The sequence below is a fragment of the Pseudophryne corroboree genome, chromosome 1 (genome assembly GCF_028390025.1).
Source record: "Pseudophryne corroboree isolate aPseCor3 chromosome 1, aPseCor3.hap2, whole genome shotgun sequence".
Lineage (NCBI taxonomy): Eukaryota > Metazoa > Chordata > Amphibia > Anura > Myobatrachidae > Pseudophryne > Pseudophryne corroboree.
In genome coordinates, this window is record NC_086444.1 from 886,873,078 (window position 1) to 886,896,946 (window position 23,869).

General features: G+C 34.0%; 24 non-coding genes across 24 annotated transcripts; all 24 read left to right on the plus strand.

Annotated features, from left to right (window-relative positions):
• The first annotated feature begins 677 nt into the window (after positions 1 to 677).
• TRNAK-UUU (transfer RNA lysine (anticodon UUU)) lies at positions 678 to 750 on the plus strand. Its single transcript has one exon. It is a non-coding gene; the product is annotated as a tRNA-Lys (tRNA).
• A 578-nt stretch (positions 751 to 1,328) lies between these two features.
• Positions 1,329 to 1,401, plus strand: TRNAK-UUU (transfer RNA lysine (anticodon UUU)). Its single transcript has one exon. It is a non-coding gene; the product is annotated as a tRNA-Lys (tRNA).
• A 579-nt stretch (positions 1,402 to 1,980) lies between these two features.
• On the plus strand, positions 1,981 to 2,053 carry TRNAK-UUU (transfer RNA lysine (anticodon UUU)). The gene has a single exon. It is a non-coding gene; the product is annotated as a tRNA-Lys (tRNA).
• A 2,534-nt stretch (positions 2,054 to 4,587) lies between these two features.
• On the plus strand, positions 4,588 to 4,660 carry TRNAK-UUU (transfer RNA lysine (anticodon UUU)). The gene has a single exon. It is a non-coding gene; the product is annotated as a tRNA-Lys (tRNA).
• A 578-nt stretch (positions 4,661 to 5,238) lies between these two features.
• On the plus strand, positions 5,239 to 5,311 carry TRNAK-UUU (transfer RNA lysine (anticodon UUU)). Its single transcript has one exon. It is a non-coding gene; the product is annotated as a tRNA-Lys (tRNA).
• A 578-nt stretch (positions 5,312 to 5,889) lies between these two features.
• TRNAK-UUU (transfer RNA lysine (anticodon UUU)) lies at positions 5,890 to 5,962 on the plus strand. Its single transcript has one exon. It is a non-coding gene; the product is annotated as a tRNA-Lys (tRNA).
• A 1,882-nt stretch (positions 5,963 to 7,844) lies between these two features.
• Positions 7,845 to 7,917, plus strand: TRNAK-UUU (transfer RNA lysine (anticodon UUU)). The gene has a single exon. It is a non-coding gene; the product is annotated as a tRNA-Lys (tRNA).
• Positions 7,918 to 8,495: 578 nt separating this feature from the next.
• On the plus strand, positions 8,496 to 8,568 carry TRNAK-UUU (transfer RNA lysine (anticodon UUU)). The gene has a single exon. It is a non-coding gene; the product is annotated as a tRNA-Lys (tRNA).
• A 578-nt stretch (positions 8,569 to 9,146) lies between these two features.
• Positions 9,147 to 9,219, plus strand: TRNAK-UUU (transfer RNA lysine (anticodon UUU)). The gene has a single exon. It is a non-coding gene; the product is annotated as a tRNA-Lys (tRNA).
• A 1,234-nt stretch (positions 9,220 to 10,453) lies between these two features.
• Positions 10,454 to 10,526, plus strand: TRNAK-UUU (transfer RNA lysine (anticodon UUU)). The gene has a single exon. It is a non-coding gene; the product is annotated as a tRNA-Lys (tRNA).
• Positions 10,527 to 11,760: 1,234 nt separating this feature from the next.
• On the plus strand, positions 11,761 to 11,833 carry TRNAK-UUU (transfer RNA lysine (anticodon UUU)). The gene has a single exon. It is a non-coding gene; the product is annotated as a tRNA-Lys (tRNA).
• A 1,230-nt stretch (positions 11,834 to 13,063) lies between these two features.
• TRNAK-UUU (transfer RNA lysine (anticodon UUU)) lies at positions 13,064 to 13,136 on the plus strand. Its single transcript has one exon. It is a non-coding gene; the product is annotated as a tRNA-Lys (tRNA).
• A 1,233-nt stretch (positions 13,137 to 14,369) lies between these two features.
• Positions 14,370 to 14,442, plus strand: TRNAK-UUU (transfer RNA lysine (anticodon UUU)). The gene has a single exon. It is a non-coding gene; the product is annotated as a tRNA-Lys (tRNA).
• A 1,230-nt stretch (positions 14,443 to 15,672) lies between these two features.
• On the plus strand, positions 15,673 to 15,745 carry TRNAK-UUU (transfer RNA lysine (anticodon UUU)). Its single transcript has one exon. It is a non-coding gene; the product is annotated as a tRNA-Lys (tRNA).
• Positions 15,746 to 16,975: 1,230 nt separating this feature from the next.
• On the plus strand, positions 16,976 to 17,048 carry TRNAK-UUU (transfer RNA lysine (anticodon UUU)). The gene has a single exon. It is a non-coding gene; the product is annotated as a tRNA-Lys (tRNA).
• A 1,231-nt stretch (positions 17,049 to 18,279) lies between these two features.
• On the plus strand, positions 18,280 to 18,352 carry TRNAK-UUU (transfer RNA lysine (anticodon UUU)). Its single transcript has one exon. It is a non-coding gene; the product is annotated as a tRNA-Lys (tRNA).
• A 579-nt stretch (positions 18,353 to 18,931) lies between these two features.
• Positions 18,932 to 19,004, plus strand: TRNAK-UUU (transfer RNA lysine (anticodon UUU)). Its single transcript has one exon. It is a non-coding gene; the product is annotated as a tRNA-Lys (tRNA).
• Positions 19,005 to 19,583: 579 nt separating this feature from the next.
• On the plus strand, positions 19,584 to 19,656 carry TRNAK-UUU (transfer RNA lysine (anticodon UUU)). The gene has a single exon. It is a non-coding gene; the product is annotated as a tRNA-Lys (tRNA).
• Positions 19,657 to 20,235: 579 nt separating this feature from the next.
• TRNAK-UUU (transfer RNA lysine (anticodon UUU)) lies at positions 20,236 to 20,308 on the plus strand. Its single transcript has one exon. It is a non-coding gene; the product is annotated as a tRNA-Lys (tRNA).
• Positions 20,309 to 20,887: 579 nt separating this feature from the next.
• Positions 20,888 to 20,960, plus strand: TRNAK-UUU (transfer RNA lysine (anticodon UUU)). The gene has a single exon. It is a non-coding gene; the product is annotated as a tRNA-Lys (tRNA).
• Positions 20,961 to 21,539: 579 nt separating this feature from the next.
• TRNAK-UUU (transfer RNA lysine (anticodon UUU)) lies at positions 21,540 to 21,612 on the plus strand. The gene has a single exon. It is a non-coding gene; the product is annotated as a tRNA-Lys (tRNA).
• A 579-nt stretch (positions 21,613 to 22,191) lies between these two features.
• TRNAK-UUU (transfer RNA lysine (anticodon UUU)) lies at positions 22,192 to 22,264 on the plus strand. The gene has a single exon. It is a non-coding gene; the product is annotated as a tRNA-Lys (tRNA).
• Positions 22,265 to 22,843: 579 nt separating this feature from the next.
• Positions 22,844 to 22,916, plus strand: TRNAK-UUU (transfer RNA lysine (anticodon UUU)). The gene has a single exon. It is a non-coding gene; the product is annotated as a tRNA-Lys (tRNA).
• A 579-nt stretch (positions 22,917 to 23,495) lies between these two features.
• On the plus strand, positions 23,496 to 23,568 carry TRNAK-UUU (transfer RNA lysine (anticodon UUU)). Its single transcript has one exon. It is a non-coding gene; the product is annotated as a tRNA-Lys (tRNA).
• The last annotated feature ends 301 nt before the right edge of the window (positions 23,569 to 23,869 follow it).

Sequence of the window (23,869 nt, forward strand, 5' to 3'; positions counted from 1 at the left end):
TCCAATATGGCAACTTAAGTGCTCAGACCCTGGATAGCTCAGTCGGTAGAACATCAGACTTTTAATCTGAGGGTCCAGGGTTCAAGTCCCTGTTCAGGCGAGTGTCTTTTTAACAATGGTGTTTTTGTTTGTGAAATTGACAATTTTGCAGAGTTTAAATCATCCATTCCTGCAGGCAGCCATCTTTTAATTGTTGATGCTGATTATGTTCATTATTCAATGGGAAGGTGTATAGATTGGAAAGATTCTTTAGAATATTAAGAATGGACTTTATCACTCTTCAATAGGCACACATTATTGGCATCTAGTAATATAATCATCACAAAGTAGTATCGCTACATGTCAGTTCTAAAGACTTTATTTCATCAGGAACTCAAATCCATCCTTCTTTGATAGGCACACAGTGATTAAATTAGACAAGTAATAAATCAAACCTCTTTGACAAAAATAATTGAATGTGATTATTGAAGTAAGGTGATACTTAACGAATCTAAGGATTTACATCTTAAACACAGAGGAAACTAAAATATATTTCATCAAGAGACCCTACAAGCCAAGTCTTTCAGTTCATGATTGCAGTAACACATATATTTTTCCACATTTTTTGTAATTGCACAGCAAATTGTCATGTTTTATATATTTGAGCAGTTTCCAATATGGCAACTTCAGTGCTCAGAGCCTGGATAGCTCAGTTGGTAGAGCATCAGACTTTTAATCTGAGGGTCCAGGGTTCAAGTCCCTGTTCAGGCGAGTGTCTTTTAAACAATGGTGTTTTTGTTTGTGAAATGGACAATTTTGCAGAGTTTAAAATCATCCATTCCTGCAGGCAGCCATCTTTTAATTGTTGATGCTGATTATGTTCATTATTCAATGGGAAGGTGTATAGATTGGAAAGATTATGTAGAATATTAAGAATGGACTTTATCACTCTTCAATAGGCACACATTATTGGCATCTAGTAATATAATCATCACACAGTAGTATCGCTACATGTCAGTTCTAAAGAATTTATTTCATCAGGAACTCAAATCCATCCTTCTTTGATAGGCACACAGTGATTAAATTAGACAAGTAATAAATCAAACCTCTTTGACAAAAATAATTGAATGTGATTATTGAAGTAAGGTGATACTTAACGAATCTAAGGATTTACATCTTAAACACAGAGGAAACTAAAATATATTTCATCAAGAGACCCTACAAGCCAAGTCTTTCAGTTCATGATTGCAGTAACACATATATTTTTCCACATTTTTTGTAATTGCACAGAAAATTGTCATGTTTTATATATTTGAGCAGTTTCCAATATGGCAACTTCAGTGCTCAGAGCCTGGATAGCTCAGTCGGTAGAGCATCAGACTTTTAATCTGAGGGTCCAGGGTTCAAGTCCCTGTTCAGGCGGGTGTCTTTTAAACAATGGTGTTTTTGTTTGTGAAATGGACAATTTTGCAGAGTTTAAAATTATCCATTCCTGCAGGCAGCCATCTTTTAATTGTTGATGCTGATTATGTTCATTATTCAATGGGAAGGTGTATAGATTAGAGAGATTCTTTAGAATATTAAGAATGGACTTTATCACTCTTCAATAGGCACACATTATTGGCATCTAGTAATATAGTCATCACAAAGTAGTATCGCTACATGTCAGTTCTAAAGACTTTATTTCATCAGGAACTCAAATCCATCCTTCTTTGATAGGCACACAGTGATTAAATTAGACAAGTAATAAATCAATCCTCTTTGACAAAAATAATTGAATGTGATTATTTAAGTGAGGTGATACTTAAAGCATCTAAGGATTTACAACTTAAACACAGAGGAAACTAAAATATATTTCATCAAGAGACCCTACAAGCCAAGTCTTTTAGTTCATGATAGCAGTAACACACATATTTTTCCACATTTTTTGTAATTGCACAGCAAATTGTCATGTTTTATATATTTCGAGCAGTTTCCAATATTGCAACTTCAGTGCTCAGAGCCTGGATAGCTCAGTCGGTAGAGCATCAGACTTTTAATCTGAGGGTCCAGGGTTCAAGTCCCTGTTTAGGCGAGTGTATTTTAAACAATGGTGTTTTTGTTTGTGAAATGGACAATTTTGCAGAGTTTAAAATCATCCATTCCTGCAGGCAGCCATCTTTTAATTGTTGATGCTGATTATGTTCATTATTCAATGGGAAGGTGTATAGATTGGAGAGATTCTTTAGAATATTAAGAATGGACTTTATCACTCTTCAATAGGCACACATTATTGGCATCTAGTAATATAATCATCACAAAGTAGTATCGCTACATGTCAGTTCTAAAGACTTTATTTCATCAGGAACTCAATTCCATCCTTCTTTGATAGGCACACATTGATTAAATTAGACAAGTAATAAATCAAACCTCTTTGACAAAAATAATTGAATGTGATTATTGAAGTGAGGTGATACTTAAAGCATCTAAGGATTTACATCTTAAACACAGAGGAAACTAAAATATATTTCATCAAGAGACCCTACAAGCCAAGTCTTTCAGTTCATGATTGCAGTAACACATATATTTTTCCACATTTTTTGCAATTGCACAGCAAATTGTCATGTTTTATATATTTCAAGCAGTTTCCAATATGGCAACTACAGCACTCAGAGCCTGGATAGCTCAGTCTGTAGAGTATCAGACTTTTAATCTGAGGGTCCAGGGTTCAAGTCCCTGTCCAAGTGAGTGTCTTTTAAACAATGGTGTTTTTGTTTGTGAAATGGACAATTTTGCAGAGTTTAAAATCATCCATTCCTGCAGGCAGCCATCTTTTAATTGTTGATGCTGATTATGTTCTTTATTCAATGGGAATGGGTATAGATTGGAAAGATTCTTTAGAATATTAAGAATGGACTTTATCACTCTTCAATAGGCACACATTATTGGCATCTAGTAATATAATCATCACAAGGTAGTATCGCTACATGTCAGTTCAAAAGACTTTATTTCATCAGGAACTCAAATCCATCCTTCTTTGATAGGCACACAGTGATTAAATTAGACAAGTAATAAATCAAACCTCTTTGACAAAAATAATTGAATGTGATTATTGAAGTGAGGTGATACTTAAAGCATCTAAGGATTTACATCTTAAACACAGAGGAAACTAAAATATATTTCATCAAGAGACCCTACAAGCCAAGTCTTTCAGTTCATGATTGCAGTAACACATATATTTTTCCACATTTTTTGCAATTGCACAGCAATTTGTCATGTTTTATATATTTCGAGCAGTTTCCAATATGGCAACTTCAGTGCTCAGACCCTGGATAGCTCAGTCGGTAGAACATCAGACTTTTAATCTGAGGGTCCAGGGTTCAAGTCCCTGTTCAGGCGAGTGTCTTTTAAACAATGGTGTTTTTGTTTGTGAAATTGACAATTTTGCAGAGTTTAAATCATCCATTCCTGCAGGCAGCCATCTTTTAATTGTTGATGCTGATTATGTTCATTATTCAATCGGAAGGGGTATAGGTTGGAAAGATTCTTTAGAATATTAAGAATGGACTTTATCACTTTTCAATAGGCACACATTATTGACATCTAGTAATATAGTCATCACAAAGTAGTATCGCTACATGTCAGTTCTAAAGACTTTATTTCATCAGGAACTCAAATCCATCCTTCTTTGATGGGCACACATTGATTAAATTAGACAAGTAATACATCAAACCTCTTTGACAAAAATAATTGAATGTGATTATTGAAGTGAGATGATACTTAAAACATCTAAGGATTTACATCTTAAACACAGAGTAAACTAAAATATATTTCATCAAGAGACCCTACAAGCCAAGTCTTTCAGTTCATGATTGCAGTAACACATATATTTTTCCAAATTTTTTGTAATTGCACAGCAAATTGTCATGTTTTATATATTTCGAGCAGTTTCCAATATGGCAACTTCAGCACTCAGAGCCTGGATAGCTCAGTCGTTAGAGCATCAGATTTTTAATCTGAGGGTCCAGCGTTCAAGTCCCTGTTCAGGCGAGTGTCTTTTAAATAATGTTTTTATTGTTTGTGAAATGGACAATTTTGCAGAGTTTAAAATCATCCATTCCTGCAGGCAGCCATCTTTTAATTGTTGATGCGGATTATTTTCATTATTCAATGGGAAGGGGTATAGATTGGAAAGATTCTTTAGAATATTAAGAATGGACTTTATCACTCTTCAATAGGCACACATTATTGGCATCTAGTAATATAATCATCACAAAGTAGTATCGCTACATGTCAGTTCTAAAGACTTTATTTCATCAGGAACTCAAATCCATACTTCTTTGATAGGCACACAGTGATTAAATTAGACAAGTAATAAATCAAACCTCTTTGACAAAAAAAATTGAATGTGATTATTGAAGTGAGGTGATACTTAACGAATCTAAGGATTTACATCTTAAACACAGAGGAAACTAAAATATATTTCATCAAGATACCCTACAAGCCAAGTCTTTCAGTTCATGATTGCAGTAACACATATATTTTTCCACATTTTTTGTAATTGAACAGCAAATTGTCATGTTTTATATATTTCGAGCAGTTTCCAATATGGCAACGTCAGCTCTCAGAGCCTGGATAGCTCAGTCGGTAGAGCATCAGACTTTTAATCTGAGGGTCCAGGGTTCAAGTCCCTGTTCAGGCGAGTGTCTTTTAAACAATGGTGTTTTTGTTTGTGAAACGGACAATTTTGCAGAGTTTAAAATCATCCATTCCTGCAGGCAGCTATCTTTTAATTGTTGATGCTGATTATGTTCATTATTCAATGGGAAGGTGTATAGATTGGAAAGATTCTGTAGAATATTAAGAATGGACTTTATCACTCTTCAATAGGCACACATTATTGGCATCTAGTAATATAATCATCACAAAGTAGTATCGCTACATGTCAGTTCTAAAGACTTTATTTCATCAGGAACTCAAATCCATCCTTCTTTGATAGGCACACAGTGATTAAATTAGACAAGTAATAAATCAAACCTCTTTGACAAAAATAATTGAATGTGATTATTGAAGTAAGGTGATACTTAACGAATCTAAGGATTTACATCTTAAACACAGAGGAAACTAAAATATATTTCATCAAGAGACCCTACAAGCCAAGTCTTTCAGTTCATGATTGCAGTAACACATATATTTTTCCACATTTTTTGTAATTGCACAGCAAATTGTCATGTTTTATATATTTGAGCAGTTTCCAATATGGCAACTTCAGTGCTCAGAGCCTGGATAGCTCAGTCGGTAGAGCATCAGACTTTTAATCTGAGGGTCCAGGGTTCAAGTCCCTGTTCAGGCGAGTGTCTTTTAAACAATGGTGTTTTTGTTTGTGAAATGGACAATTTTGCAGAGTTTAAAATCATCCATTCCTGCAGGCAGTCATCTTTTAATTGTTGATGCTGATTATGTTCATTATTCAATGGGAAGGTGTATAGATTGGAAAGATTATGTAGAATATTAAGAATGGACTTTATCACTCTTCAATAGGCACACATTATTGGCATCTAGTAATATAATCATCACACAGTAGTATCGCTACATGTCAGTTCTAAAGACTTTATTTCATCAGGAACTCAAATCCATCCTTCTTTGATAGGCACACAGTGATTAAATTAGACAAGTAATAAATCAAACCTCTTTGACAAAAATAATTGAATGTGATTATTGAAGTAAGGTGATACTTAACGAATCTAAGGATTTACATCTTAAACACAGAGGAAACTAAAATATATTTCATCAAGAGACCCTACAAGCCAAGTCTTTCAGTTCATGATTGCAGTAACACATATATTTTTCCACATTTTTTGTAATTGCACAGAAAATTGTCATGTTTTATATATTTGAGCAGTTTCCAATAGGGCAACTTCATTGCTCAGAGCCTGGATAGCTCAGTCGGTAGAGCATCAGACTTTTAATCTGAGGGTCCAGGGTTCAAGTCCCTGTTCAGGCGAGTGTCTTTTAAACAATGGTGTTTTTGTTTGTGAAATGAACAATTTTGCAGAGTTTAAAATTATCCATTCCTGCAGGTAGCCATCTTTTAATTGTTGATGCTGATTATGTTCATTATTCAATGGGAAGGTGTATAGATTGGAGAGATTCTTTAGAATATTAAGAATGGACTTTATCACTCTTCAATAGGCACACATTATTGGCATCTAGTAATATAGTCATCACAAAGTAGTATCGCTACATGTCAGTTCTAAAGACTTTATTTCATCAGGAACTCAAATCCATCCTTCTTTGATAGGCACACAGTGATTAAATTAGACAAGTAATAAATCAAACCTCTTTGACAAAAATAATTGAATGTGATTATTGAAGTGAGGTGATACTTAAAGCATCTAAGGATTTACAACTTAAACACGGAGGAAACTAAAATATATTTCATCAAGAGACACTACAAGCCAAGTCTTTCAGTTCATGATTGCAGTAACACATATATTTTTCCACATTTTTTGTAATTGCACAGCAAATTGTCATGTTTTATATATTTGAGCAGTTTCCAATATGGCAACTTCAGCGCTCAGAGCCTGGATAGCTCAGCCGGTAGAGCATCAGACTTTTAATCTGTGGGTCCAGGGTTCAAGTCCCTGTTCATGCGAGTGTATTATAAACAATGGTGTTTTTGTTTGTGAAATGGACAATTTTGCAGAGTTTAAAATTATCCATTCCTGCAGGCAGCCATCTTTTAATTGTTGATGCTGATTATGTTCATTATTCAATGGGAAGGTGAATAGATTGGAAAGATTTTGTAGAATATTAAGAATGGACTTTATCACTCTTCAATAGGCACACATTATTGGCATCTAGTAATATAATCATCACAAAGTAGTATCGCTACATGTCAGTTCTAAAGACTTTATTTTATCAGGAACTCAAATCCATCCTTCTTTGATAGGCACACAGTGATTAAATTAGACAAGTAATAAATCAAACCTCTTTGACAAAAATAATTGAATGTGATTATTGAAGTAAGGTGATACTTAACGAATCTAAGGATTTACATCTTAAACACAGAGGAAACTAAAATATATTTCATCAAGATACCCTACAAGCCAAGTCTTTCAGTTCATGATTGCAGTAACACATATATTTTTCCACATTTTTTGTAATTGCACAGCAAATTGTCATGTTTTATATATTTCGAGCAGTTTCCAATATGGCAACGTCATCTCTCAGAGCCTGGATAGCTCAGTCGGTAGAACATCAGACTTTTAATCTGAGGGTCCAGGGTTCAAGTCCCTGTTCAGGGGAGTGTTTTTTAAACAATGGTGTTTTTGTTTGTGAAACGGACAATTTTGCAGAGTTTAAAATCATCCATTCCTGCAGGCAGCCATCTTTTAATTGTTGATGCTGATTATGTTCATTATTCAATGGGAAGGTGTATAGATTGGAAAGATTCTGTAGAATATTAAGAATGGACTTTATCACTCTTCAATAGGCACACATTATTGGCATCTAGTAATATAATCATCACAAAGTAGTATCGCTACATGTCAGTTCTAAAGACTTTATTTCATCAGGAACTCAAATCCATCCTTCTTTGATAGGCACACAGTGATTAAATTAGACAAGTAATAAATCAAACCTCTTTGACAAAAATAATTGAATGTGATTATTGAAGTATGGTGATACTTAACGAATCTAAGGATTTACATCTTAAACACAGAGGAAACTAAAATATATGTCATTAAGAGACCCTACAAACCAAGTCTTTCAGTTCATTATTGCAGTAACACATATATTTTTCCACATTTTTTGTAATTACACAGCAAATTGTCATGTTTTATATATTTCGAGCAGTTTCCAATATGGCAACTTCAGTGCTCAGAGCCTGGATAGCTCAGTCGGTAGAGCATCAGACTTTTAATCTGAGGGTCCAGGGTTCAAGTCCCTGTTCAGGCGAGTGTCTTTTAAACAATGGTGTTTTTGTTTGTGAAATTGACAATTTTGCAGAGTTTAAATCATCCATTCCTGCAGGCAGCCATCTTTTAATTGTTGATGCTGATTATGTTCATTATTCTATCGGAAGGGGTATAGGTTGGAAAGATTCTTTAGAATATTAAGAATGGAATTTATCACTTTTCAATAGGCACACATTATTGACATCTAGTAATATAGTCATCACAAAGTAGTATCGCTACATGTCAGTTCTAAAGACTTTATTTCATCAGGAACTCAATTCCATCCTTCTTTGATAGGCACACATTGATTAAATTAGACAAGTAATAAATCAAACCTCTTTGACAAAAATAATTGAATGTGATTATTGAAGTGAGGTGATACTTAAAGCATCTAAGGATTTACATCTTAAACACAGAGGAAACTAAAATATATTTCATCAAGAGACCCTACAAGCCAAGTCTTTCAGTTCATGATTGCAGTAACACATATATTTTTCCACATTTTTTGCAATTGCACAGCAAATTGTCATGTTTTATATATTTCAAGCAGTTTCCAATATGGCAACTACAGCACTCAGAGCCTGGATAGCTCAGTCTTTAGAGTATCAGACTTTTAATCTGAGGGTCCAGGGTTCAAGTCCCTGTCCAGGCGAGTGTCTTTTAAACAATGGTGTTTTTGTTTGTGAAATGGACAATTTTGCAGAGTTTATAATCATCCATTCCTGCAGGCAGCCATCTTTTAATTGTTGATGCTGATTATGTTCTTTATTCAATGGGAATGGGTATAGATTGGAAAGATTCTTTAGAATATTAAGAATGGACTTTATCACTCTTCAATAGGCACACATTACTGGCATCTAGTAATATAATCATCACAAAGTAGTATCGCTACATGTCAGTTCAAAAGACTTTATTTCATCAGGAACTCAAATCCATCCTTCTTTGATAGGCACACAGTGATTAAATTAGACAAGTAATAAATCAAACCTCTTTGACAAAAATAATTGAATGTGATTATTGAAGTGAGGTGATACTTTAAGCATCTAAGGATTTACATCTTAAACACAGAGGAAACTAAAATATATTTCATTAAGAGACCCTACAAACCAAGTCTTTCAGTTCATGATTGCAGTAACACATATATTTTTCCAAATTATTTGTAATTGCACAGCAATTTGTCATGTTTTATATATTTGAGCAGTTTCCAATATGGCAACTCCAGTGCTCAGAGCCTGGATAGCTCAGTCGGTAGAGCATCAGACTTTTAATCTGAGGGTCCAGGGTTCAAGTCCCTGTTCAGGTGAGTGTCTTTTAAATAATGTTTTTTTTTTGTTTGTGAAATTGACAATTTTGCAGAGTTTAAAATCATCCATTCCTGCAGGCAGCCATCTTTTAATTGTTGATGCTGATTATGTTCTTTATTCAATGGGAAGGGGTATAGATTGGAAAGATTCTTTAGAATATTAAGAATGGACTTTATCACTCTTCAATAGGCACACATTATTGGCATCTAGTAATATAATCATCACAAAGTAGTATCGCTACATGTCAGTTCAAAAGACTTTATTTCATCAGGAACTTAAATCCATCCTTCTTTGATAGGCACACAGTGATTAAATTAGACAAGTAATAAATCAAACCTCTTTGACAAAAATAATTGAATGTGATTATTGAAGTGGGGTGATACTTTAAGCATCTAAGGATTTACATCTTAAACACAGAGTAAACTAAAATATATTTCATCAAGAGACGCTACAAGCCAAGTCTTTTAGTTTATGATTGCGGTAACACATATATTTTTCCACATTTTTTGTAATTGCACAGCAAATTGTCATGTTTTATTTATTTTGAGCAGTTTCCAATATGGCAACTTCAGCACTCAGAGCCTGGATAGCTCAGTCGTTAGAGCATCAGATTTTTAATCTGAGGGTCCACGGTTCAAGTCCCTGTTCAGGCGAGTGTCTTTTAAATAATGTTTTTTTTTGTTTGTGAAATGGACAATTTTGCAGAGTTTAAAATCATCCATTCCTGCAGGCAGCCATCTTTTAATTGTTGATGCGGATTATTTTCATTATTCAATGGGAAGGGGTATAGATTGGAAAGATTCTTTAGAATATTAAGAATGGACTTTATCACTCTTCAATAGGCACACATTATTGGCATCTAGTAATATAATCATCACAAAGTAGTATCGCTACATGTCAGTTCTAAAGACTTTATTTCATCAGGAACTCAAATCCATACTTCTTTGATAGGCACACAGTGATTAAATTAGACAAGTAATAAATCAAACCTCTTTGACAAAAATAATTGAATGTGATTATTGAAGTGAGGTGATACTTTAAGCATCTAAGGATTTACATCTTAAACACAGAGGAAACTAAAATATATTTCATCAAGAGACCCTACAAGCCAAGTCTTTCAGTTCATGATTGCAGTAACACATATATTTTTCCACATTTTTTGTAATTGCACAGCAAATTGTCATGTTTTATATATTTCGAGCAGTTTCCAATATGGCAACTTCAGTGCTCAGAGCCTGGATAGCTCAGTCGGAAGAGCATCAGACTTTTAATCTGAGGGTCCAGGGTTCAAGTCCCTGTTCAGGCAAGTGTCTTTTAAATAATGTTTTTTTTTTGTTTGTGAAATGGACAATTTTGCAGAGTTTAAAATCATCCATTCCTGCAGGCAGCCATCTTTTAATTGTTGATGCTGATTATGTTCTTTATTCAATGGGAAGGGGTATAGATTGGAAAGATTCTTTAGAATATTAAGAATGGACTTTATCACTCTTCAATAGGCACACATTATTGGCATCTAGTAATATAATCATCACAAAGTAGTATCGCTACATGTCAGTTCAAAAGACTTTATTTCATCAGGAACTCAAATCCATCCTTCTTTGATAGGCACACAGTGATTAAATTAGACAAGTAATAAATCAAACCTCTTTGACAAAAAATAATTGAATGTGATTATTGAAGTGAGGTGATACTTTAAGCATCTAAGGATTTACATCTTAAACACAGAGGAAACTAAAATATATTTCATTAAGAGACCCTACAAACCAAGTCTTTCAGTTCATGATTGCAGTAACACATATATTTTTCCACATTTTTTGTAATTGCACAGCAAATTGTCATGTTTTATATATTTCGAGCAGTTTCCAATATGGCAACGTTAGCTCTCAGAGCCTGGATAGCTCAGTCGGTAGAACATCAGACTTTTAATCTGAGGGTCCAGGGTTCAAGTCCCTGTTCAGGGGAGTGTCTTTTAAACAATGGTGTTTTTGTTTGTGAAACGGACAATTTTGCAGAGTTTAAAATCATCCATTCCTGCAGGCAGCCATCTTTTAATTGTTGATGCTGATTATGTTCTTTATTCAATGGGAAGGGGTATAGATTGGAAAGATTCTTTAGAATATTAAGAATGGACTTTATCACTCTTCAATAGGCACACATTATTGGCATCTAGTAATATAATCATCACAAAGTAGTATCGCTACATGTCAGTTCAAAAGACTTTATTTCATCAGGAACTTAAATCCATCCTTCTTTGATAGGCACACAGTGATTAAATTAGACAAGTAATAAATCAAACCTCTTTGACAAAAATAATTGAATGTGATTATTGAAGTGAGGTGATACTTTAAGCATCTAAGGATTTACATCTTAAACACAGAGGAAACTAAAATATATTTCATTAAGAGACCCTACAAACCAAGTCTTTCAGTTCATGATTGCAGTAACACATATATTTTTCCACATTTTTTGTAATTGCACAGTAAATTGTCATGTTTTAAATATTTCGAGCAGTTTCCAATATGGCAACTTCAGCACTCAGAACCTGGATAGCTCAGTCGGTAGACCATCAGACTTTTAATCTGATGGTCCAGGGTTCAAGTCCCTGTTCAGGCGAGTGTCTTTTAAACAATGGTGTTTTTGTTTGTGAAATGGACAATTTTGCAGAGTTTAAATCATCTATTCCTGCAGGCAGCCATCTTTTAATTGTTGATGCTGATTATGTTCATTATTCAATGGGAAGGTGTATAGATTGGAAAGATTCTTTAGAATATTAAGAATGGACTTTATCACTCTTCAATAGGCACACATTATTGGCATCTAGTAATATAGTCATCACAAAGTAGTATCACTACATGTCAGTTCTAAAGACTTTGTTTCATCAGGAACTCAAATCCATCCTTCTTTGATAGGCACACAGTGATTAAATTAGACAAGTAATAAATCAAACCTCTTTGACAAAAATAATTGAATGTGATTATTGAAGTGGGGTGATACTTTAAGCATCTAAGGATTTACATCTTAAACACAGAGTAAACTAAAATATATTTCATCAAGAGACGCTACAAGCCAAGTCTTTTAGTTTATGATTGCGGTAACACATATATTTTTCCACATTTTTTGTAATTGCACAGCAAATTGTCATGTTTTATTAATTTTGAGCAGTTTCCAATATGGCAACTTCAGCACTCAGAGCCTGGATAGCTCAGTCGTTAGAGCATCAGATTTTTAATCTGAGGGTCCACGGTTCAAGTCCCTGTTCAGGCGAGTGTCTTTTAAATAATGTTTTTTTTGTTTGTGAAATGGACAATTTTGCAGAGTTTAAAATCATCCATTCCTGCAGGCAGCCATCTTTTAATTGTTGATGCGGATTATTTTCATTATTCAATGGGAAGGGGTATAGATTGGAAAGATTCTTTAGAATATTAAGAATGGACTTTATCACTCTTCAATAGGCACACATTATTGGCATCTAGTAATATAATCATCACAAAGTAGTATCGCTACATGTCAGTTCTAAAGACTTTATTTCATCAGGAACTCAAATCCATACTTCTTTGATAGGCACACAGTGATTAAATTAGACAAGTAATAAATCAAACCTCTTTGACAAAAATAATTGAATGTGATTATTGAAGTGAGGTGATACTTTAAGCATCTAAGGATTTACATCTTAAACACAGAGGAAACTAAAATATATTTCATCAAGAGACCCTACAAGCCAAGTCTTTCAGTTCATGATTGCAGTAACACATATATTTTTCCACATTTTTTGTAATTGCACAGCAAATTGTCATGTTTTATATATTTCGAGCAGTTTCCAATATGGCAACTTCAGTGCTCAGAGCCTGGATAGCTCAGTCGGAAGAGCATCAGACTTTTAATCTGAGGGTCCAGGGTTCAAGTCCCTGTTCAGGCAAGTGTCTTTTAAATAATGTTTTTTTTTTGTTTGTGAAATGGACAATTTTGCAGAGTTTAAAATCATCCATTCCTGCAGGCAGCCATCTTTTAATTGTTGATGCTGATTATGTTCTTTATTCAATGGGAAGGGGTATAGATTGGAAAGATTCTTTAGAATATTAAGAATGGACTTTATCACTCTTCAATAGGCACACATTATTGGCATCTAGTAATATAATCATCACAAAGTAGTATCGCTACATGTCAGTTCAAAAGACTTTATTTCATCAGGAACTCAAATCCATCCTTCTTTGATAGGCACACAGTGATTAAATTAGACAAGTAATAAATCAAACCTCTTTGACAAAAAATAATTGAATGTGATTATTGAAGTGAGGTGATACTTTAAGCATCTAAGGATTTACATCTTAAACACAGAGGAAACTAAAATATATTTCATTAAGAGACCCTACAAACCAAGTCTTTCAGTTCATGATTGCAGTAACACATATATTTTTCCACATTTTTTGTAATTGCACAGCAAATTTCATGTTTTATATATTTCGAGCAGTTTCCAATATGGCAACGTTAGCTCTCAGAGCCTGGATAGCTCAGTCGGTAGAACATCAGACTTTTAATCTGAGGGTCCAGGGTTCAAGTCCCTGTTCAGGGGAGTGTCTTTTAAACAATGGTGTTTTTGTTTGTGAAACGGACAATTTTGCAGAGTTTAAAATCATCCATTCCTGCAGGCAGCCATCTTTTAATTGTTGATGCTGATTATGTTCATTATTCAATGGGAAGGTGTATAGATTGGAAAGATTCTGTAGAATATTAAGAATGGACTTTATCACTCTTCAATAGGCACACATTATTGGCATCTAGTAATATAATCATCACAAAGTAGTATCGCTACATGTCAGTTCTAAAGACTTTATTTCATCAGGAACTCAAATCCATCCTTCTTTGATAGGCACACAGTGATTAAATTAGACAAGTAATAAATCAAACCTCTTTGACAAAAATAATTGAATGTGATTATTGAAGTAAGGTGATACTTAACGAATCTAAGGATTTACATCTTAAACACAGAGGAAACTAAAATATATTTCATTAAGAGACCCTACAAACCACGTCTTTCAGTTCATTATTGCAGTAACACATATATTTTTCCACATTTTTTGTAATTACACAGCAAATTGTCATGTTTTATATATTTCGAGCAGTTTCCAATATGGCAACTTCAGTGCTTAGAGCCTGGATAGCTCAGTCGGTAGAGCATCAGACTTTTAATCTGAGGGTCCAGGCTTCAAGTCCCTGTTCAGGCGAGTGTCTTTTAAACAATGGTGTTTTTGTTTGTGAAATTGACAATTTTGCAGAGTTTAAATCATCCATTCCTGCAGGCAGCCATCTTTTAATTGTTGATGCTGATTATGTTCATTATTCTATCGGAAGGGGTATAGGTTGGAAAGATTCTTTAGAATATTAAGAATGGACTTTATCACTTTTCAATAGGCACACATTATTGACATCTAGTAATATAGTCATCACAAAGTAGTATCGCTACATGTCAGTTCTAAAGACTTTATTTCATCAGGAACTCAATTCCATCCTTCTTTGATAGGCACACATTGATTAAATTAGACAAGTAATAAATCAAACCTCTTTGACAAAAAATAATTGAATGTGATTATTGAAGTGAGGTGATACTTTAAGCATCTAAGGATTTACATCTTAAACACAGAGGAAACTAAAATATATTTAATTAAGAGACCCTACAAACCAAGTCTTTCAGTTCATGATTGCAGTAACACATATATTTTTCCACATTTTTTGTAATTGCACAGCAAATTGTCATGTTTTATATATTTCGCGCAGTTTCCAATATGGCAACGTCAGCTCTCAGAGCCTGGATAGCTCAGTCGGTAGAACATCAGACTTTTAATCTGAGGGTCCAGGGTTCAAGTCCCTGTTCAGGGGAGTGTCTTTAAACAATGGTGTTTTTGTTTGTGAAACGGACAATTTTGCAGAGTTTAAAATCATCCATTCCTGCAGGCAGCCATCTTTTAATTGTTGATGCTGATTATGTTCATTATTCAATGGGAAGGTGTATAGATTGGAAAGATTCTGTAGAATATTAAGAAAGGACTTTATCACTCTTCAATAGGCACACATTATTGGCATCTAGTAATATAATCATCACAAAGTAGTATCGCTACATGTCAGTTCTAAAGACTTTATTTCATCAGGAACTCAAATCCATCCTTCTTTGATAGGCACACAGTGATTAAATTAGACAAGTAATAAATCAAACCTCTTTGACAAAAATAATTGAATGTGATTATTGAAGTAAGGTGATACTTAACGAATCTAAGGATTTACATCTTAAACACAGAGGAAACTAAAATATATTTCATTAAGAGACCCTACAAACCAAGTCTTTCAGTTCATTATTGCAGTAACACATATATTTTTCCACATTTTTTGTAATTACACAGCAAATTGTCATGTTTTATATATTTCGAGCAGTTTCCAATATGGCAACTTCAGTGCTTAGAGTCTGGATAGCTCAGTCGGTAGAGCATCAGACTTTTAATCTGAGGGTCCAGGGTTCAAGTCCCTGTTCAGGCGAGTGTCTTTTAAACAATGGTGTTTTTGTTTGTGAAATTGACAATTTTGCAGAGTTTAAATCATCCATTCCTGCAGGCAGCCATCTTTTAATTGTTGATGCTGATTATGTTCATTATTCTATCGGAAGGGGTATAGGATGGAAAGATTCTTTAGAATATTAAGAATGGACTTTATCACTTTTCAATAGGCACACATTATTGACATCTAGTAATATAGTCATCACAAAGTAGTATCGCTACATGTCAGTTCTAAAGACTTTATTTCATCAGGAACTCAATTCCATCCTTCTTTGATAGGCACACATTGATTAAATTAGACAAGTAATAAATCAAACCTCTTTGACAAAAATAATTGAATGTGATTATTGAAGTGAGGTGATACTTAAAGCATCTAAGGATTTACATCTTAAACACAGAGGAAACTAAAATATATTTCATCAAGAGACCCTACAAGCCAAGTCTTTCAGTTCATGATTGAAGTAACACATATATTTTTCCACATTTTTTGCAATTGCACAGCAAATTGTCATGTTTTATATATTTCAAGCAGTTTCCAATATGGCAACTACAGCACTCAGAGCCTGGATAGCTCAGTCTGTAGAGTACCAGACTTTTAATCTGAGGGTCCAGGGTTCAAGTCCCTGTCCACGCGAGTGTCTTTTAAACAATGGTGTTTTTGTTTGTGAAATGGACAATTTTGCAGAGTTTAAAATCATCCATTCCTGCAGGCAGCCATCTTTTAATTGTTGATGCTGATTATGTTCTTTATTCAATGGGAATGGGTATAGATTGGAAAGATTCTTTAGAATATTAAGAATGGACTTTATCACTCTTCAATAGGCACACATTATTGGCATCTAGTAATATAATCATCACAAAGTAGTATCACTACATGTCAGTTCAAAAGACTTTATTTCATCAGGAACTCAAATCCATCCTTCTTTGATAGGCACACATTGATTAAATTAGACAAGTAATAAATCAAACCTCTTTGACAAAAATAATTGAATGTGATTATTGAAGTGAGATGATACTTAAAACATCTAAGGATTTACATCTTAAACACAGAGTAAACTAAAATATATTTCATCAAGAGACCCTACAAGCCAAGTCTTTCAGTTCATGATTGCAGTAACACATATATTTTTCCAAATTTTTTGTAATTGCACAGCAAATTGTCATGTTTTATATATTTCGAGCAGTTTCCAATATGGCAACTTCAGCACTCAGAGCCTGGGTAGCTCAGTCGGTAGAGCATCAGACTTTTAATCTGAGGGTCCAGGGTTCAAGTCCCTGTTCAGATGAGTGTCTTTTAAATAATGTTTTTTTTTGTTTGTGAAATGGACAATTTTGCAGAGTTTAAAATCATCCATTCCTGCAGGCAGCCATCTTTTAATTGTTGATGCTGATTATGTTCTTTATTCAATGGGAAGGGGTATAGATTGGAAAGATTCTTTAGAATATTAAGAATGGACTTTATCACTCTTCAATAGGCACACATTATTGGCATCTAGTAATATAATCATCACAAAGTAGTATCGCTACATGTCAGTTCAAAAGACTTTATTTCATCAGGAACTTAAATCCATCCTTCTTTGATAGGCACACAGTGATTAAATTAGACAAGTAATAAATCAAACCTCTTTGACAAAAATAATTGAATGTGATTATTGAAGTGAGGTGATACTTTAAGCATCTAAGGATTTACATCTTAAACACAGAGGAAACTAAAATATATTTCATTAAGAGACCCTACAAACCAAGTCTTTCAGTTCATGATTGCAGTAACACATATATTTTTCCACATTTTTTGTAATTGCACAGTAAATTGTCATGTTTTAAATATTTCGAGCAGTTTCCAATATGGCAACTTCAGCACTCAGAGCCTGGATATCTCAGTCGGTAGAGCATCAGACTTTTAATCAGAGGGTCCAGGGTTCAAGTCCCTGTTCATGCAAGTGTCTTTTATACAATGGTGTTTTTGTTTGTGAAATGGACAATTTTGCAGAGTTTAAAATCATCCATTCCTGCAGGCAGCCATCTTTTAATTGTTGATGCTGATTATGTTCTTTATTCAATGGGAAGGGGTATAGGTTGGAAAGATTCTTTAGAATATTAAGAATGGACTTTATCACTCTTCAATAGGCACACATTATTGGCATCTAGTAATATAGTCATCACAAAGTAGTATCACTACATGTCAGTTCTAAAAACTTTGTTTCATCAGGACTCGAATCCATCCTTCTTTGATAGGCACACAGTGATTAAATTAGACAAGTAATAAATCAAACCTCTTTGACAAAAATAATTGAATGTGATTATTGAAGTGAGGTGATACTTAAAGCATCTAAGGATTTACATCTTAAACACAGAGGAAACTAAAATATATTTCATCAAGAGACCCTACAAGCCAAGTCTTTCAGTTCATGATTGCAGTAACACATATATTTTTCCACATTTTTTGCAATTGCACAGCAAATTGTCATGTTTTATATATTTCGAGCAGTTTCCAATATGGCAACTTCAGCACTCAGATCCTGGATAGCTCAGTCGGTAGAGCATCAGACTTTTAATCTGAGGGTCCAGGGTTCAAGTCCCTGTTCAGGCGAGTGTCTTTTAAACAATGGTGTTTTTGTTTGTGAAATGGACAATTTTGCAGAGTTTAAAATCATCCATTCCTGCAGGCAGCCATCTTTTAATTGTTGATGCTGATTATGTTCATTATTCAATGGGAAGGTGTATAGATTGGAAAGATTCTTTAGAATATTAAGAATGGACTTTATCACTCTTCAATAGGCACACATTATTGGCATCTAGTAATATAATCATCACAAAGTAGTATCACTACATGTCAGTTCTAAAGACTTTATTTCATCAGGAACTCAAATCCATCCTTCTTTGATAGGCACACAGTGATTAAATTAGACAAGTAATAAATCAAACCTCTTTGACAAAAATAATTGAATGTGATTATTGAAGTGAGGTGATACTTTAAGCATCTAAGGATTTAAATCTTAAACACAGAGGAGACTAAAATATATTTAATCAAGAGACGCTACAAGCCAAGTCTTTCAGTTCCTGATTGCAGTAACACATATATTTTTTCACATTTTTTGTAATTGCACAGCAAATTGTCATGTTTTATATATTTCGAGCAGTTTCCAATACGGCAACTTTAGCACTCAGAGCCTGGATAGCTCAGTCGGTAGAGCATCAGACTTTTAATCTGAGGATCCAGGGTTCAAGTCCCTGTTCAGGCAAGTGTCTTTTAAACAATGTTTTTTTTGTTTGTGAAATGGACAATTTTGCAGAGTTTAAAATCATCCATTCCTGCAGGCAGCCATCTTTTAATTGTTGATGCGGATTATGTTCATTATTCAATGGGAAGGGGTATAAATTGGAAAGATTCTTTAGAATATTAAGAATGGACTTTATCACTCTTCAATAGGCACACATTATTGGCATCTAGTAATATAATCATCACAAAGTAGTATCGCTACATGTCAGTTCTAAAGACTTTATTTAATCAGGAACTCAAATCCATCCTTCTATGATAGGCACACAGTGATTAAATTAGACAAGTAATAAATTAAACCTCTTTGACAAAAATAATTGAATGTGATTATTGAAGTGAGGTGATACTTAAAGCATCTAAGGATTTACATCTTAAACACAGAGGAAACTAAAATATATTTCATCAAGAGACGCTACAAGCCAAGTCTTTCAGTTCATGATTGCAGTAACACATATATTTTTCCACATTTTTTGTAATTGCACAGTAAATTGTCATGTTTTATATATTTCGAACAGTTTCCAATATGGCACCTTCAGCACTCAGAGCCTGGATAGCTCAGTCGGTAGAGCATCAGACTTTTAATCTGAGGGTCCAGGGTTCAAGTCCCTGTTCAGGTGAGTGTCTTTTAAACAATGGTGTTTTTGTTTGTGAAATGGACAATTTTGCAGAGTTTAAAATCATCCATTCCTGCAGGCAGCCATCTTTTAATTGTTGATGCTGATTATGTTCATTATTCAATGGGAAGGTGTATAGATTGGAAAGATTCTTTAGAATATTAAGAATGGACTTTATCACTCTTCAATAGGCACACATTATTGGCATCTAGTAATATAGTCATCACAAAGTAGTATCACTACATGTCAGTTCTAAAGACTTTGTTTCAACAGGAACTCAAATCCATCCTTCTTTGATAGGCACACAGTGATTAAATTAGACAAGTAATAAATCAAACCTCTTTGACAAAAATAATTGAATGTGATTATTGAAGTGAGGTGATACTTTAAGCATCTAAGGATTTACATCTTAAACACAAAGGAAACTAAAATATATTTCATCAAGAGACCCTACACGCCAAGTCTTTCAGTTCATGATTGCAGTAACACATAAATTTTTCCACATTTTTTGTAATTACACAGCAAATTGTCATGTTTTATATATTTCGAGCAGTTTCCAATATGGCACCTTCAGCACTCAGAGCCTGGATAGCTCAGTCGGTAGAGCATCAGACTTTTAATCTGAGGGTCCAGGGTTCAAGTCCCTGTTCAGGTGAGTGTCTTTTAAACAATGGTGTTTTTGTTTGTGAAATGGACAATTTTGCAGAGTTTAAAATCATCCATTCCTGCAGCTAGCCATCTTTTAATTGTTGATGCTGATTATGTTCATTATTCAATGGGAAGGTGTACAGATTGGAAAGATTCTTTAGAATATTAAGAATGGACTTTATCACTCTTCAATAGGCACACATTATTGGCATCTAGTAATATAATCATCACAAAGTAGTATCACTACATGTCAGTTCTAAAGACTTTATTTCATCAGGAACTCAAATCCATCCTTCTTTGATAGGCACACAGTGATTAAATTAGACAAGTAATAAATCAAACCTCTTTGACAAAAATAATTGAATGTGATTATTGAAGTGAGGTGATACTTTAAGCATCTAAGGATTTAAATCTTAAACACAGAGGAGACTAAAATATATTTAATCAAGAGACGCTACAAGCCAAGTCTTTCAGTTCCTGATTGCAGTAACACATATATTTTTTCACATTTTTTGTAATTGCACAGCAAATTGTCATGTTTTATATATTTCGAGCAGTTTCCAATACGGCAACTTTAGCACTCAGAGCCTGGATAGCTCAGTCGGTAGAGCATCAGACTTTTAATCTGAGGGTCCAGGGTTCAAGTCCCTGTTCAGGCAAGTGTCTTTTAAACAATGTTTTTTTTGTTTGTGAAATGGACAATTTTGCAGAGTTTAAAATCATCCATTCCTGCAGGCAGCCATCTTTTAATTGTTGATGCGGATTATGTTCATTATTCAATGGGAAGGGGTATAAATTGGAAAGATTCTTTAGAATATTAAGAATGGACTTTATCACTCTTCAATAGGCACACATTATTGGCATCTAGTAATATAATCATCACAAAGTAGTATCGCTACATGTCAGTTCTAAAGACTTTATTTAATCAGGAACTCAAATCCATCCTTCTATGATAGGCACACAGTGATTAAATTAGACAAGTAATAAATTAAACCTCTTTGACAAAAATAATTGAATGTGATTATTGAAGTGAGGTGATACTTAAAGCATCTAAGGATTTACATCTTAAACACAGAGGAAACTAAAATATATTTCATCAAGAGACGCTACAAGCCAAGTCTTTCAGTTCATGATTGCAGTAACACATATATTTTTCCACATTTTTTGTAATTGCACAGTAAATTGTCATGTTTTATATATTTCGAGCAGTTTCCAATATGGCAACTTCAGCACTCAGAACCTGGATAGCTCAGTCGGTAGAGCATCAGACTTTTAATCAGAGGGTCCAGGGTTCAAGTCCCTGTTCAGGCAAGTGTCTTTTAAACAATGGTGTTTTTGTTTGTGAAATGGACAATTTTGCAGAGTTTAAAATCATCCATTCCTGCAGGCAGCCATCTTTTAATTGTTGATGCTGATTATGTTCATTATTCAATGGGAAGGTGTATAGATTGGAAAGATTCTTTAGAATATTAAGAATGGACTTTTTCACTCTTCAATAGGCACACATTATTGGCATCTAGTAATATAGTCATCACAAAGTAGTATCACTACATGTCAGTTCTAAAGACTTTGTTTCAACAGGAACTCAAATCCATCCTTCTTTGATAGGCACACAGTGATTAAATTAGACAAGTAATAAATCAAACCTCTTTGACAAAAATAATTGAATGTGATTATTGAAGTGAGGTGATACTTTAAGCATCTAAGGATTTACATATTAAACACAAAGGAAACTAAAATATATTTCATCAAGAGACCCTACACGCCAAGTCTTTCAGTTCATGATTGCAGTAACACATAAATTTTTCCACATTTTTTGTAATTACACAGCAAATTGTCATGTTTTATATATTTCGAGCAGTTTCCAATATAGCACCTTCAGCATTCAGAGCCTGGATAGCTCAGTCGGTAGAGCATCAGACTTTTAATCTGAGGGTCCAGGGTTCAAGTCCCTGTTCAGGCGAGTGTCTTTTAAACAATGGTGTTTTTGTTTGTGAAATGGACAATTTTGCAGAGTTTAAAATCATCCATTCTTGCAGCTAGCCATCTTTTAATTATTGATGCTGATTATGTTCATTATTCAATGGGAAGGTGTACAGATTGGAAAGATTCTTTAGAATATTAAGAATGGACTTTATCACTCTTCAATAGGCACACATTATTGGCATCTAGTAATATAATCATCACAAAGTAGTATCACTACATGTCAGTTCTAAAGACTTTATTTCATCAGGAACTCAAATCCATCCTTCTTTGATAGGCACACAGTGATTAAATTAGACAAGTAATAAATCAAACCTCTTTGACAAAAATAATTGAATGTGATTATTGAAGTGAGGTGATACTTTAAGCATCTAAGGATTTAAATCTTAAACACAGAGGAGACTAAAATATATTTAATCAAGAGACGCTACAAGCCAAGTCTTTCAGTTCCTGATTGCAGTAACACATATATTTTTTCACATTTTTTGTAATTGCACAGCAAATTGTCATGTTTTATATATTTCGAGCAGTTTCCATTACGGCAACTTCAGCACTCAGAGCCTGGATAGCTCAGTCGGTAGAGCATCAGACTTTTAATCTGAGGGTCCAGGGTTCAAGTCCCTGTTCAGGCAAGTGTCTTTTAAACAATGTTTTTTTTGTTTGTGAAATGGACAATTTTGCAGAGTTTAAAATCATCCATTCCTGCAGGCAGCCATCTTTTAATTGTTGATGCGGATTATTTTCATTATTCAATGGGAAGGGGTATAGATTGGAAAGATTCTTTAGAATATTAAGACTGGACTTTATCACTCTTCAATAGGCACACATTATTGGCATCTAGTAATATAATCATCACAAAGTAGTATCGCTACATGTCAGTTCTAAAGACTTTATTTCATCAGGAACTCAAATCCATCCTTCTATGATAGGCACACAGTGATTAAATTAGACAAGTAATAAATCAAACCTCTTTGACAAAAATAATTGAATGTGATTATTGAAGTGAGGTGATACTTAAAGCATCTAAGGATTTACATCTTAAACACAGAGGAAACTAAAATATATTTCATCAAGAGACGCTACAAGCCAAGTCTTTCAGTTCATGATTGCAGTAACACATATATTTTTCCACATTTTTTGTAATTGCACAGTAAATTGTCATGTTTTATATATTTCGAGCAGTTTCCAATATGGCAACTTCAGCACTCCGAACCTGGATAGCTCAGTTGGTAGAGCATCAGACTTTTAATCAGAGGGTCCAGGGTTCAAGTCCCTGTTCAGGCAAGTGTCTTTTAAACAATGGTGTTTTTGTTTGTGAAATGGACAATTTTGCAGAGTTTAAAATCATCCATTCCTGCAGGCAGCCATCTTTTAATTGTTGATGCTGATTATGTTCATTATTCAATGGGAAGGTGTATAGATTGGAGAGATTCTTTAGAATATTAAGAATGGACTTTATCACTCTTCAATAGGCACATATTATTGGCATCTAGTAATATAGTCATCACAAAGTAGTATCACTACATGTCAGTTCTAAAAACTTTGTTTCATCAGGAACTCAAATCCATCCTTCTTTGATAGGCAC